This window comes from Tamandua tetradactyla, chromosome 20 (genome assembly GCF_023851605.1).
Source record: "Tamandua tetradactyla isolate mTamTet1 chromosome 20, mTamTet1.pri, whole genome shotgun sequence".
Classification (NCBI taxonomy): domain Eukaryota; kingdom Metazoa; phylum Chordata; class Mammalia; order Pilosa; family Myrmecophagidae; genus Tamandua; species Tamandua tetradactyla.
In genome coordinates this window covers 44,470,679-44,487,089 of record NC_135346.1, presented here as the reverse complement: position 1 = coordinate 44,487,089, position 16,411 = coordinate 44,470,679, and the positions used below count along the sequence as shown (strand labels likewise).

The following is a 16,411-nucleotide window of genomic DNA, read 5'->3' as shown; positions in this document are numbered from 1 at the left end:
CTTGCTTAGCTTTATTTTAGGCTTTTAAAAAAAATCACAATTATTTCAGGTAAACTAGTTTTCTTTTTATTGTACTTTTATATTCAAGCAGCAAGAAAACAAGTTGGATTAAAGAATGGATAAAATAGAAATTGACCTTGTGCTTAAGACTTGGATTTCAGTTTCTGTTGTTACCACTTGCCATGACTATTGAAGAGCTGTAAATCTGAAAACCTCACCTCTTCCAATGTATGGTCATAATTGGAATTATATTGATAATAATACCACCTCATATGGTTGCTGGAAGGAGAGAAAAAGATAGGATGTACTTAGCAACACGTTGTTGAGAGAAAAGTAGTCATAGATAGAAGACTTTATATTGTGTTGGATATTGAAGTTATTATTAAGTCTTTCTCCAACAGCAAAACAGAGTTTTGTTATTCATTGAATTTTCTTGACCAGCACACTATGGATTTGCATTCCAAATTTGGTTTGAATAGCTCTCTTTTACAAGGGTATGCAAGGATTACCAAATACGTATTCATTTTGTGCTGTGTGGATACAGCCCAGGTTAGGAGAATTTAATATAATAAGAGCTGTTTTGTCAACCACATTGCCATTAAGAAATTCTGGAATCCAGGGCTTCTAATATCCTATTTCCTTACGCTGCTATGGCTGCTGTAACAAAGTACCGGAAATGGATGGCTAAAAGCAATAGAAATTTATTGTCTTATAGTTCTGAAGGCTAGAAGTCCGAAAATGAGGTGTCGGAAGGGTTGTGCATCCTCTTAAATCATATGGAGTAAATATTCCATGCCGCTTTCCTGGCTTTTGGTGATGATATTCTTGGAGTTCCTTGATTGTGGCATAACTCAATCTCTGCCTCCATCACTACAAGGCCACCTTCTCTCCCTCTCTGTCTGTCTCCTCTCCTCTTCTTCTAAGGACATCAGCTATGTTGGCTTCAGAGCTCACTCTACTCCAATATAACCTCATTTTAGCTTGACTAATTCCATTTGCAATGACTATGGTTCCAAATAAGATCACTTTCACCAGTACCGGATGTTAGGATTTCAACCTATCTTTTTTGGGGACACAATTTAACCCATAAACACTCAGCAATGTTCAACTGAGTCTGCTGCTGCAGAAACTATAGGCAACCAGAAAATATTCATGAGTGCTTACTCTGGGTAGAGCATCTTTATGAAATTGAGCATGTTATTGCTAGAGGTGAGGGTGACTACACACAGTGACTGCCATGTAGTAGAGCGCTAGGGCGATCATTTACAGGGATTAGGACACGTGGTACAGCCTGAAGGTATGAAATATGGTGGCCTGTTAGAGGTTGAAATACATGTTTTTCTAGTTTGGCAATTGAAGTCTAAATAATTGAAATTGTGTCCCATAGGACTTTTATAAACAGTGATAATTTGTATTTGGAAATTTATTTCAGGGGAAATTCAAACATTTCAACTCAGAATAATCTGGTAAGGCTTTTATAGTCTGTGTGAAATTCACAAAGGAATTCAAAACCAATACTTTTCAAATTCATCAGACCTCTCATTTCTTCAACATATAGAGATTTTCGCCTTGAAAGGACTTGGACAAATGAAACAAAACGTGATCACGTAAATACTCTCAAAACTTGAAATCTAAGTAGAGCATGATTACTATCTTCCTAAATTAGGGCAAGAAACCAGAGATGCCTCAAAAAACTTCAAAATGCCAGCATCAAATTCTACTATTTTCTAGGTCTGACACCTTTTAACATGTACAGTTATTAGCAGGTTGGTTCATTATTTGCAATTAAGAAAAAAAAGGTAAATTATTCATATTGAGTAGTAAAGGCATGTAATTACAATTTTATAATTAGCCATCACTCGAATATTTCAGGTTTCACCTTATTTAGGGCTATGTTTAAGTATATCCTCCAAGTTCAGATACAATTAGTTATTTTACTGATTGCAAGTTATATCTCCCTTCTAGTTGAAAAAATAGTGACTCTGAGTTTTGAAATAAGTTTAAGGAAAGAGAGGCAACATTAGATATGGCAAAATCTGTCTGCCTTATAAAAACATAACCTAAGAATCAAATTGTGCCAATAATAATGTAGCAATTGAATTAAATAGAATTTTTGAAAAAGAAAGGTATACAAAATTACTCATTTATTTATTTTTATTAAAGAAGTTGTGGGTTTACAGAACAATCATGCATAAAACACAGGACTCCCCTACACCACCCCATCAACCATATGTATGGTGTAGAATATTTGCTACAATTGATGATACCACATTTTTACAATTGTACTACTAACTAAAGTCCATGGTTTAATTTAGGACTCAATGTTTGTGTGGTGTAGTTATATGGGTTTTTAAAAAAATTATGGTTGCCATACATAGAATTTAACATTTCCCCTTTTAACCATATTCAGATATGTATTTCAGTGCCATTAATTGAATAGACAAAGGTGCAACTATCGCCACCATCCATTACCAAAACATTTCCATCATTCCAAACAGGAACCCCATACATTTTAAGTCTTAACTTCTTATTCTGTATCCCTACTCTGTCCCCTGGTAACTTTTTTTTTTTTTTTAACTTTTTATTGTATAGTATAACATATAAACAAAGCAAAAAAATAAAAAATAAAGGAGCAATAGTTTTCAAAGTACTCTTCAACAAGGAGTTACAGGACAGATCCTAAAGTTTGTCATGGGCTATCATACAATCCTCTCAGATTTTTCCTCCTAGCTGCTCCAGAATATAGGAGGCTAGATGGCTTAAACATTTTTTTATCATCGCAATCGACTTTTTCCTTTCTTTTGTGTAAAAAAACATATATACAAAAAAGCAATAAATTTCAAAGCACAGCACAAAAATTAGTTGTAGAACATATTTCAGAGTTTGGTATGGGTTACAATTCCACAATTTTAGGTTTTTACTTCTAGCTGCTTTAAGATACTAGAACCTAAAAGAGATATCAATCTAATAATTCAGCAATCATATTTGTTTATTAAAACCTATCTTCTCTGTATACCTCCATCATCACCTTTGATCTTTCTATCCCTCTCTTTAAGGGTGTTTGGGCTATGGCCATTCTAAGTTTTTCATATTGGAAGGGTCTGTCACTAATATGGGGTAGGGAGATAGAACTAGCTGATGTTCTGGAGAGGCTGGGCTAGGTTTCAGGACTTATCTAGACCGGGGACCCATCTGGAGATTGTAGGTTTCTGGAAAGTTACTCTAGTGCATGGAACCCTTGTGGAATCTTATATATTGCCCTAAGTGTTCCTTAGGATTGGTTGGAATGGTCCTGGTTGGGGTTTTGGCAGTGTGGTAGTTAGATTCAGTTGTCAACTTGGCCAGGTGAAGGCACCTAGTTTTGTTGCTGTGGACTTGAGCCAATGGTATGTGAACCTCATCTGTTGCTAATTACATCTGCAGTCGGCTAGGAGGCGTGTCTGCTGCAATGAGTGACATTTGACTTAATTGGCTGGTGCTTAAATGAGAGAGCGCAAAGTAGCACAGCCTAGGCAGCTCGGCATTCCTCATCTCAGCACTTGCAGCTCAGCCCAGGCCTTTAGAGATGCAGAAAGAAGTCACCCCGGGGAAAGTTGTTGGAACCCAGGGGCCTGGAGAGAAGACCAGCAGAGACCATCCTGTGTCTTCCACGTAAGAAAGAGCCTCAGTGGAAAGTTAGCTGCCTTTCCTCTGAAGAACTAACAAAATAAATCCCCTTTTATTAAAAGCCAGTCTGTCTCTGGTGTGTTGCATTCCGGCAGCTAGCAAACCAGAACAGGAAGCAACAAATACATATCATTGCTATGATAGGTAGCAATGTCTAACTGAAGCTTGCATTAAGAGCAACCTCCAGAGTAGCCTCTTGACTCTATTTGAACTCTCTATGCTGATGATACTTCATTAGTTACATTTCTTTCCCTCTTTTTGGTCAGGATAGAATTGTTGATCCTGCGTTGCCCTGGTAACTTTTATTCTAGATTCTGACACTATGAGTTTGTTTAATCGAACCATTTCAAATTAGTGAAATCGTAAATATTTGTCCTTTCATGCCTGGCTTACTTTATTCAACAAGATGACTTCCAGGCTCATCCATGGTGACACATGTATCAGGACTTCGTTTCTTTTTACAGTTGAATAATATTTCATTGGATTTATATATCACATTTTATTTATCCATTCCTAGATTGATGGACACTTGGGTTGCTTCCATCGTCTGGCAATTGTGAATAATCCCCCAAGGAACATTGTTGTGCAAATGTCTGTTTGAGTCCCTGTTTTCAATTCTTCTAGGTATATTGTAGTAGGATTGCCAGGTCATATGGAAGTTTTATACCTAGCTTTCTGAGGAATAAAATTCTTGGCTGGCACTTTAATTCAGCACTTTAATTATTTTAATCCACTTCCATCTTACCTCCAATGTTTCTGATGAGAAATTATCACTTGACCTAATTGAGACTCTCTTTTACGTAAAATGTAGCTTTTCTTTGACAACTTTCAGAACTCTTTCCTTCTCCTTGGCATCTGATAGTATAAGCAATATATGATGGGTGTATATTTCTTCATGTTTACCCTGTTTGGTGTTCTCTGAGCTTCTTGGACATATATTTACATCTATTGTTAACTTTGGGAAGTTCTCTCTCATAATTTCTTTGATTATTTCTTCTCCCCTTTCTCTCTTTCTTCTCCTTCTAGGGCTCCTATAATGCATATATTGGTGTGCTTGATCTATAGGCTCTTTTTTCTTTTAGTATTTCTTTTTTTTCTTTTTTTCTTTTTCTGCTTCTCAGTCTGACTCATTTCCAGTGTCTAATCTTCAAGTTCACTGATTCTTTCGTCTGCCAGCACCAATCTGATCTTGAAACCCTCGTAGGCATTTAAAGATTTCATTAGTATGGTCTTCCAATACTTCTGTTTGATTCCTTTTAAAAATTTTTATCTTTTTACTAAGTTTTCATATTGCATGTTCATTCTTGATATCCTTTAGTTCTTTCTCGGTACTATATTTTCTTTTGTCTCCTTGAGCATTTTTAAGATTATTTTTTGAAAGACTTTGTTTACTATGCCCACATTTTCATCTTCTTCATTGGTGTTTTCTGTACTTTTATTCTCTTCCTTTTGATATGCCATCATTACCTATTTCTATGTCTTATACTTTTTTTTTGAGTACTATACATTTTAATATTTTAAAGTGTTAACACTGGGATTTATTCCCTGAGATGTCTCTTTCTTGGTATTGTAACCAGCTAGGGATAAGACAGAGATTTTCTTGAGCTTCACCTCTCCTATCAGAAAGGTCTTCCCAAAGGGAATGCAGCAGAGTTTTCCCTGTGTTTCTGGCCACTTTCTTGTCCTGGAATGTTGTTTGTTTGTTGTTTTGGATTTCTACCATTTACAGGAGTTTGGTTGTACCCTCCTCTTCTCAGGAGACAGATTTTCCTCTTCCAAGTATTTAAGCTGGCAGGCCTTTGTCCCAGACTGTATACCTCTATAGTGTTTTTACACTCCTTTTTTGTCTGTCACTGTTTTTGCTTGGAGGGAAAATTCTGGGAGGAGGGGCACCTTGGAGAGGCCTTTCAAAAGTCAGTCTATATTCACCAATGCAGGACCAGAGATCCACAAATGGATCTCAGATCAGCTCCAAAGTGCCCTGGGGAGGGGATCAGAAAGGCCACCCAAATCTTCTCTGACAGTTTCCCCAAACAGCTTTCCTGGCCTGCAAATACAGCAAATACAGCCCTTCTGCTAACTGTCCCCTGCAACTCTGAGGCAGTGCTGCACCTGAAATCTCCACTGCCTCCTCTCCTGTCCAGGGAGGATTGAAACAATGGCTGCTGCCTGTTTGGGGTATATTGAAATAATAGGGACTCTCAGAGCTGGTATGCAGCAATCCAAATTAGCTAATCAGAAGCCATGATCAGAGATTGGCTATGCCCACCCCTGTTCTTGGGGAAGAGGACTTTTACACCCTCTTCTGACACCAGCAGCAAGCCAGGGATTGGACTTGGCAGGTGCCTACTGTGTGGTGGGGAATGGGTGTCGGTAGTTGTCACATGGAGAGATCGATTTACAATTCCTTACCATAATATAGAAACCTCAGCCTCCTGCTCTTCTCTGGTTGCTGCACAGTGTTCTTCTGGTTTCTGGGGTTTCAAAATAGTTGTTTCAGATAGTTCCTGTCTGTTTAACAGTTGTTCTGGTAGCAGGTCTGAGTCCTGGAACTATCTACTCTGCCATCTTTCCCAGAAGTCTCCAAACCTTACTATTAAAGAATGATTTATTTGACCTCAAGTTGAAAAAGTTTCCAGGAACTGAAAGAGTTCAGTGCAATTATTGTAGACAACACAGGACTAAGAATGAAGGAAAACAGTAACAACAGCAACAAACAACAAACCCTAAACTGGGTGATTCTGCTGGGTTTTTCACTTCATTTGTGTGTGTATGCATGGTGGGGTGGGTAAAAGCCAGTTCAGCTGGTTGTCAAGTCATCAAATCAATTGTCTGATGAGGAGGAAATCTCAAAGTCTTTTCTTTTTAGCTATAAACCATATATATATATGTTTTGAAGAAACTTTGCCATGTGGTAGGGTAAACTTTCTATTCATTTCAGAAATTTAAGCTGTTATATGGTGACCTTGAGTCATGTAGCCAATGAGGATTGGATTAGTTTTAGAAGGCAGGTCAGAATTTCCAGGTATCATGGGATTGTCTTACTGAAAAAGTATAAATTATACCAATATCCTCACAATCTATAGTTCATAAAAATGATTGCTTTTGAACAGTTCTGAACTTGTATAATTTCTGAGGTTAAATATTAAGTACATTCATTATAAATAATGAAGCAATTTAAAAAAAATTGTTTAAACAAATGAATACATACATATTCAAATAATTACTGCTGTGTTAAAAAGCTATTCCCTTCCCTAATCATTCTATCATTGAGCAAAACAGCTCTGGAATAGGGCTGTGGAAGGCCTTGATGACCATCTCATTCGGCTTCCATAAGTTGACTAAGGAAAGTAAGGATCACAGAGGTGGAGGTGCCCAAGGTCACAGAAAATATTCATTAAAACCCAGTTCTCCTTTTTTTTGAAATTGCCTTCAGAAGCACACAAGGAAATCACTGATTACTGTAGAGATAAATATAGTTTTCGACCAAAATGAAATACATTTTTTTTCTTCTACTTATTGTAATGCATGTATGACTCAACATTTCTCACCTTAACCACTTGGAAGTGTATAGTTTTAATAAACACCTCATTCATAAAACTTGCTTCCAAATTTTATTGGCCTTAAATTATTTTCATTATGGAAAATTTCAAATACATACAAAAGTAGAAAAATGTAAAAGACCCTAGTGTATACTTCATCCTGTTTCCACAATATCAGTACTAGTTAGCCTTATTTTCTCTCGTTCCAGTTCCTGTTACTACTATTACAGCTACTCTTGGTGATGGCTGTGTTGTTTTTTTTTTTAACATCTTTTATTGTGAAATATAACATATATACAAAGCAAAGAAAGGAAAAAAAAGCAATACTTTTCAAAGCACACGTCAGCAAGTAGCTACAGAACAGATTCCAGAGTTTGTCATGGGCTACCATGCCACCATCTCAGAATTTTCCTTTTAGCTGCTCCAAAACACTGGAAGCTAGAAGGAATATTAATATAGTGATTTAGCAGTAATGCTTATTTGTTAAATCCTATTTTCTTTGTATACCTCCCCTTTCTCCTTTGAGCCTTCTCCCAATCTATAGGGATCCTTGGGCAATGCCCATTCTGATTTTGTCACATTGAGAAGGGGTGTCAATACTAAAGGATGGGGGGATGTGATTAATTGATAATTTTGAGATGCTGGTCCCTCTGGATTTGGGGATTTATTTGGCCTAGGAACTCTCTGGAAATTATAGGTTCCAGGAAAGCAAACAGTGCATGAAATCTTTATAGAGTCTCAGTTTGAGCCCTAGGTATTCTTAAGAGTCAAAAGGAGTGATGTTGGTTGCTTTTAGCAAACCATGGCAATTAGTACTATCTAACTGAAGCTTGCATGAGTGTAGCCTCTAGAATAGCCTCTTGACTCCATTTGATCTCTCTTGGCCACAGATGGCTTATTTTATTACACTTCTTTTTCCCCTTTTGGTCTGGAAGGTCTTGTTAATCCCATGGTGCCAGGGCCAGATTCATGCCTGGGAGCCATGCTCCATGCCTCCAGTTTGCACCTCTGAATGTATGTCCCACATCTTTTCGGATTCTGAGACATTGAGCTCTATGCGTAGCAGCTGGTATTTCCCTGGGACTTTGAGCAACTCTGTAACACCTGGGAACCAGAAATGGATGGAGTGCTGCAGCCCTGAAAGTTCCCACAACCATTTATACTGACAGTTAAAATAACTGAAAAAGAGATCAGCCCTCAATTAGAGTTAAAAATGAAGCCAATCTGGGAGGGCCACAGTGGCTCAGCAGTCAGAGTTCTTGCCTGCCAAGCTGGAGACCCAAGTTTGATTTCTGGTGCCTGCCCATGCCAAAAAAAAAAAAAAAAAAAAAAAGCCAATCTGGCTGGGTCTAAGGTAGATCAGAATACAAGATAAAAGATGGTATAGTGTATGTACTCTACACCTTCACCCACTATATTAGACCAAAGGCAGAAAGTTTATTATGTCTAGAAACTAAATTTTATGTATCACATAATCTAAATCAACCTGTCTTGATAGCTCTTTCAAACAACTGAAACTCCTAGAGTCAAAAATGGGCTTGAGGCCTTGTAATTCTGTATAGCTTAATGTAATACCAGGATGCCAGGGTAAACCTCAGATATATGGCGGGCTCATAATTAAAAAGTGTTGGTAGAATCCTTTGAGAGTCTGAAGGGGAAAAGATATATATATATATGACTTTAACATATTCCCATTTGGGAAACCTGGGTACCCTCTCAATCACTGGGGACTCCCAAGAAAACAGGTCAAGCCCTTGATTTTGAGGCTTGCCCTTATGAAACTTACTTCTGTGTGGAGAGATGCTAAGACTGCCCAGAATGAGGCCTAAGAGTTGCTTCTAAGAAAACTCTTTGTTGCTCACATGTGGCCTCTCTCTCTTTCTAAGCCCAACTCTGAAAGGCAGAATTGTTTTTGCTGGCATATTTTGTATTTTAAAGCAAATCCCAAAGATTGTGTCATCTAACATCAGTTAATAGTTTAATATGTGTTTCTGATAGGTGGCATATTTTTAACACAACACAGTGCCATCATCACACCTAACAAAATTAACAATAATTCTTTAATATCATCTGGTAGTCAGTACACATTCACATTTCCTTGATTATTTAAAAAATGTTTTTCTAGAGTTGATTTGAATCAAGGTACAAATAATGTGTGTGCATTGAGTTTCCATATTTCTTTTAAAATTTTTAAATTGTTACTCTTTGCTTGAAATAATGCTACTTATTTATTGTATAAACTAAGTTAACTGTCTTACAGAATGTGCTACACCCCAGTTGTGGCTGACTGGTTTCTTTTAGCATTGTTTAACTTTTTCTCTACTGCCACACTTCTTGTGAATAGAAAGAAATACTGGAAGCTTCTTAGATTCAGGTTCTTTTTATTTTTAAAAGAAAGTGTTCTGTACTTCTTATGTCACAACAGAAGAAGCATACATTTGGATGTTTCACTTTCAGACAGTGTCAGCCTGAGTTCTTCCTTAGAAAGTTCCTCATCAAATTTTACTTAATAGCCTTAGCATTTATGATGATCATTGCCTTGAACCATTATTTCATTAGGAGTTGCAAAAATGGTGATTTTCAAATTTGATAATTTGTTCTGCATTTATTAGCTTCTATAAAGTACTTTTTCTTTAGCAACTATTGATTACACTGAAATATATTTCATACAGGAAAGTTGGCCTAAATACATGATTTATTCCCTTTGTAAATGTTTAGAGTAATGGGTTGGTGACACAGCAAATTCCGGTGATGATCAATGAGTTTTCTTTTTCCTTTAGTGTGGATTTTCAAATATTTGCTATATTTTAATCTCATTTTAAGTCAGCAGAAATCTCTTCAAGTTGGCTCTTGAGTCCTTTTGATATCTTGTTCTCTGGCACAAAAAAAGAATCTACATAAAGAAAAAGCCAAAATTTGTAACACAGAAACTCAAAGGAATATATTCTAGTTTTAAAAGAGTGGTTTTTTTAATTTGTTTTTGTTTTTTAAAGACAGCAGTGTTGGAATAACCATTCAAAGCTATTCCTCGGAAGTAGATTATAGTCATGTGGATAAGATTTTTAGAATATTTATTCTTAAAAACCCAACAATTCCCCATTATTTTATAGGCATACTCTAAAGTATATTCTTCATTTTAAACAAGTTTACACAAAAGTTCCAAATATTATGGGTTCTTCCCTCTTTATTAATGATCCCTGTCAGGCACTGAAGATTTATGGATAGAAAACAATGTAGAAGAAGTTTAATAACTCAAAAGTTTGGGCTATAATTTAGGTTCCAGATAAAATCCATTTTCTGATTGGTCTTCTGAAAAGGGGCAGGGGGGAAGCATGGTGATGAAGAATTTAGGTTCTGGATCCAGAAGTGCGTGAGTGTGAATCCTGGTTCCTCCGAATCCTGGCTCTGAGGCCTTACAAAGTCACCTAACCTTTTCAAGTTTCAGTTCCTCTCTGTGAAGAAGGGTAGTAATCCTGATTTCAGGGTGTGGGCTTTGGATTTAATGAAGTGATGGTTGTAAAGCATGCAGCACAGGGCATGTGGCAGTGGCCTGTGAGAACTGCATTTGGTAATGATTTCTGGCTGGGGTTGAGGGTGCTGAGAAGGAATTTCAGCATGTTGAAGGTGAGCCTTTTTTGGGGGTGTGGGGTGTGGGGGAGAAGTGCATGGGCTGGGAATCGAACCCAGGTGAGAATTCTACCACTGAAGGACTCTTGCATCCCCGAGGGTAAGCCATTTTAAGGTATAATCTTTTGGCTTTTCAAGTCTGGAATTCATTCATCTCCAACACTTTTTAGGATTCTACACTGATAAAATTTCTGAATCAGGAGGGACCTTATAGAAAGTCTACCTAATTTCCCATTTTACGCTTAAGATAATTAAAGCCCAGTGTGACTAGTGACTTGGAATAATATCACTAGCATGCGACTCTTAAATGGCAAAACTAAGGCCAGAGCAAAATGTCCAACAGAAATATAATGCAAATCACATGTGTAATTTAAAATTTGCTGGTAGAATTTGTATATTTTATGGTTACAGCATATCTCAATTCGGAAAAACCACAGTGCAAATGCTCAATAGCCTCACATGGCTATTGATTACTATATTGGACAGAGCAAGTCTAAAACTCAGTTCTGCTAATTCCCAAGCTTTTTCTTTCTCTACTTCAGCACATAACCTTCTTATTATTTTCTATATCAGAAATAATTGCCTTTAAGGCACATGGGCATCAAATATCATTTGAAAGAAAAAATGACACTGGTGGCCCTGGTGCATTTTTTTCCTCTATGATTTTAAAATGTTATTTTAGTAACATTTATACAATCTGAAATTACCTCTTAGGAATTTCCTCCATTTTCAGGAATCTCAATGTCCCCTCTAGTCCCTGTGACATAGACTCTTCCCCATGCCCAGGGGAGTATATCTCTAAGTCTGTGATAGTTTGCCCCAGGCCACTTTGACTTAATTGTTTCTTATACTGCTTTAGCTCTCTGCAAGCTGCTCTTGCCTACAGGGCAAGTTCTGGGAGGGTGAGCCTGAGACAAATTTCCTGGTACAGTCTTCCTGTTGGCACCAGCATCTAGGCACATACCAGTATGCACACGGGGGTTACTCTGCTTTCCTGCAAGAGGGTCAGGGACACACAATGGAAGTGCAGGCTACCTCAAAACTGTGCCAGGAAGGGAACATGCAAGGAGGGACCAGCAAGGGTGGTCCTACCATTAAAAATTTTTTTTTTATTATGAAATATAACTTATATACAAAAAAAGCATATACATTTCAAAGTACATTGTAACAAGTAGTTATGGAACATATTTCATTTGGTATGGGTTACAGTTCCACAATTTCTGGTATTTCTTCTAGATGCTCCAATCACTGGAGATTAAAAGAATATCTACATAATGATTCAACAGTCACACTCATTTGTTAAATCCTATCTTCTCTGTTATACCTCCTCCTTCTCCTTTGATCCTTCTCTCAATCTTTATGGATATTTGGGCTATGCCCATTCTAACTTTTTCGTGTTGAAAAGGAATCTTGACAATACAGGATAGGGGGATGGAATTAGTTGATGTTCCTGGAGAGGCTGGCCCCACTGGGTTTCATAACTTCTCTGGCTTAGGAAGCCATCTGGATTGCAGGTTTATGGAAAGTAAACTTAATACATGAAACTTTTGCAGAATCCCAGATAGATAGAGTCTTAGGTGTTCTTTAGGGTTAACAGGAATAAAGTTGGTTGGGGTTTGGCAATCCATTTAGCTAAAGTTTGCATAACAGTAGCCTCCAGAATAGGCTTTCAACTCTGTTTGAATTATTTTAGCCACTGATACCTTATTTTGTTACATTTCTTTTCCCCCTTTTGGTAAGGAAGGTGTTGTTGATCCCACAATGCCAGGGCCAGGCTCATCCCTGAGAGTCATGTCTCATTATCAGAGAGACTTTCACCCCTGAATATCATGTCCCACATGATTTTCCTTGCAGAGCTGGGCTTAGAGAGAGAGAGAGAGAGAGAGAGAGAGAGGCCATATCTGAACAACAAAAGAATTTTCTGGAAATAACTCTTAGGCTTAATTAAGTAGGCTTAGCTTTTCCACCATAGAAATAAGTTTCATAAGAGTAAGCCTCAAGATTAAGGGCTTGGTCTATTAACTTGGGAGTACCTAATATTTGAGAGAGTATCAGGGATTTCCCAGGTGGGAAAGTTCAGTAGTTCTAGATTTATCTCTTACCATTTTTAAAGCTGTGTTTTCATGATTTGATACTCACCCAGTTATTTTAACTTTTTAACTGATTTCCAGAGTTTTGAGGAAGATGGTTCTACCAGTTTTTGCTAGTTGGTCAAAGACTCTGTGGGAGAACTGCATTCTGAAGCATCTTATGCCACCATCTTGTTGACCAGAAGCCCCTTATGCATTTTGGGTGTTGGAATTCTAGGTAAGCTTTCCTTAGAGACTGTAATGGTCAGGTTCATGTGTCAACTGGGCCAGGTGGAGGTGCCTTGCTGTCTGGCCGGGTAAGTGCTGGCCAGTATGTTTCTGTGAGGACATTTCATGGACTTATAGCATGACCATGTTGGCTGCATCCATAGTTGACTGCATTTGCAATCAGCTAAGTGGAGTGTCTTCTGCAATGAGTGACACTTAACCTAATCACTGGAAAGCATTTAAGGAGGGCTCAGAAGAGACAATCACTCTTCTTTCTTCAGCCAGCCAGCCTTTCCTGAGAGTTTGTTGAGGACCTTCATTGGAGTTGTCAGCTCATGACCTGCCCTACAGATCTTGAACTCTCACATCACCTTGGGTGACCAGCCAGCCTCTTCTGAGAGTCCGCTGAGGATCTTCACTGGAGCTGCCAACTCGTGGCCTGCCCTACAGATCTTGGACTTTTATATCCCTGTGGTTGCATGGGGCACTTTTATAAATTTTGTATTTACAGATATCTCCTGCTGCTTCTGTTTCTCTAGAGAACCCTAGCTAATAAATACAGAGACCAAGTACTCCTATAAATTTTACCAGTAGTTCATCAACAAATAATTTCAAATGAGGACACATTTTTTGACAGAAGTTGTTCATTATGATCATAAAGATTTATATGTTTCTGAGTAAAAGATTTTTGGCTAAAAGTTCTTTCATAAATGATAGTAGAGAAGATCAAATTAGCAGCTCATCTCTAGAAGATACATAAAGTTTTATACTATACATTAGCCCCAATCTTATCTTTGTCTTATATTTCACATTTAATTTTTTCCTTTAGCACATTTAACAATATCAATATGCTGTTATTTTAAAATTAAGGTTCTATGTACCTGATCTGAAGATCAACTAATTTCTCAAGATTTCAAAGACAGCAGTCTCTTTCCCACCCCTATTTCCAGGTTTCCCCAAATCCACATCTTCCAGGAATAAATATGTTAACCTCTTACAGCCATTTATTTTGGTATTTATCTTCAAAATTCTAAATAATATATTTTTAGTGCTATGTCTTAATTATTCAGTTTTTGGTACTTTTTGTAACTTTTCCATTATGGAAGAGAATGATTTATTTCTCTTTCATCCCTCTCCCAACTTCTTCCCACTCACACATGAGATCACTCCCCTGTACTCCCACCCATCCACTACAGTTATGTCATAATTTTTATTAGATCCATGTTCAGTTTTTATATGATTGGTGTTCTGTAAACACTACTCTTGCCTTAGCAAACTTTTAATTTTTCTGTTAGAGTTAATAAACTCATTTTGTTTATTTAAAATTCGATATATTCATCCACCCCCAAACTCATTTACCTGAAGAAATGCTTCTTGAGCTTTCAGTGGCAGGATGAGTAGGTGAGAAGTTGCTGAAGAAGAAATGGAAAGAGGAAGGACATCTAGAAAGAGGGACTAGCATTCGCAAAGGCTCCATGGCTGGGGAACAATGGTATACTAACTGCGAGGCTCCCAGTGTGAGTGGAACTCAGAGATCAATGGGAAGACAGGTGGAATAAACTGCTAGAGAGGAAGGAAGGACCTCTGCTATGCAAGAGTTTATAGACAACAATAAAGGTTTGGACTTGAACTTAAAGTTAAAAGGATTCCATATTTTTATTGTCAGAATCCTTTTGTGTTGTTTGCAATCAATGGACTTTGCTCCAAGAGCAGCCTTGAATACTCATTTTGGTGTCATACTCAGTTTTATATGGATTTCCTTATACTGGGGTCTGCTGTAGTTCAGTTCCTCAATATAAAAAGTACTACAAATACACTGTTCATAAGATTCTTTTGTATCTTCAGGAAATACCTGCTTTGGGGTTCCTTTAATTGTCATTGTATCCAAATGAATTTGCAGCTGCCATTTTTCAGATATGTTCCTCATTTTAAACCTCTTTTTTATTATGGCTTTCTCTGTGTCAAAGAGAACTTTAATTTGTTTCTAGCATGTTATCTTTTTTAAGTCCTGACAACTCTAGGCATGACAATTCTTTTCACTGCATGTAATTCATTTGTTGTGGCTATTTCCAATCATTCAGAAAATTTATTTACAGAAGGGGCAAAAATTCATAATGTATAAGTATTCGCATGCTTTTCTTTCCAACTACTTTAAAATAAAAATTTTCCCCTGCTAACATCACTCTTGCTCCCCTTATTTATTATACTTTTGGACCAAGCAATGAATCAGGAATGGGGAAGGTGTCGTTTCAAAAGGGCTAAAGGGTACTGCACAATGAAAAAATGCAAAACGAAAGAAAGAGAGAGAGAAAACTAGACCAAAAGAGAATTGGGAAGGGAAAGAAACAAGAAAAAAGAAATGACTGTGAAGGTGGAAATATGGTGTAACATTTCCATTTTACAGGAAAATTAACATTTTCCTTTCAGAAAATGAAGAGTGAAGAATGGGGAGGATTATTTGGGACAATTGATTAGCTATGAAAGACGTTGTGGTTAGAAAGAAATGGGTGTAGGGGAATTGTAAGATGCAATGCTAGGCATTTGTTGTTGTTTTCTAAAGTAATCTTTAACTCCAAGGGAAGAATTACTCTTTTATTCTTTTGGGTGATATACTGTTGTGTATGGGCCATTCACCATGATGTCTTCAGAGCTTCTTCATATTGCAGTAAGGAAGAAGTCCCTTTCTTTTTTATGGCTAAATAAAATTCCATCATATGTATATATCACATTTTGTTTAAGGTAGTGAATTTTTATGCATATATGATGATTCTCTTTGTACAACTTTGATTAGTGCACTCCCCCTCCCCCTTCAAACAACAACCAACAAATTTAATCTCCACCTTAAATCTAACCTTACCTGCAATGTCTCCTTGTGAGTTCAGATGGCTTATGGTATCTGGGCCATTTCCATATATTGCTTTGTAATACAAGACTTTCACAAGGATATATCTTGTCTCCCTAACTAGATTTTGAGTACCTTCAAGAAAAGGACTGTAAATACATCTGCAACCACAGAGCCTTTGCACATGTTCTTCCCTCTTTCTAGATGGTCTTCCTCTTTCCATACCTTCTTCAACTACTTCTCACCTACTCATCCTGCCACTAGAAGCTCAAGAAGCATTTCCTTAGGTAAATGACTTTGGGGTGGATACATAGATAAAATTTTAAATAAACAAAATGAGTTTACTAATTCCAACAGGCATCTGACCAGATTTGGCCCAAGAAATGTAGTTTGTCAACTCCTGATATTGTCTATAACCTCATCTCATGTGTAAAGAA

General features: G+C 37.3%; 1 long non-coding RNA gene across 2 annotated transcripts in view; it reads right to left on the bottom strand.

Annotated features, from left to right (window-relative positions):
- Positions 1–9,285: 9,285 nt before the first annotated feature.
- LOC143664074 (uncharacterized) overlaps positions 9,286–16,411 on the bottom strand; it is a 67,888-nt gene continuing 60,762 nt past the window's right edge. For both annotated transcript variants that reach the window (XR_013166300.1, XR_013166301.1), the window contains one exon: positions 9,286–10,101. This is a non-coding gene — a long non-coding RNA (uncharacterized LOC143664074). The remainder of the gene's footprint in view (positions 10,102–16,411) is intronic.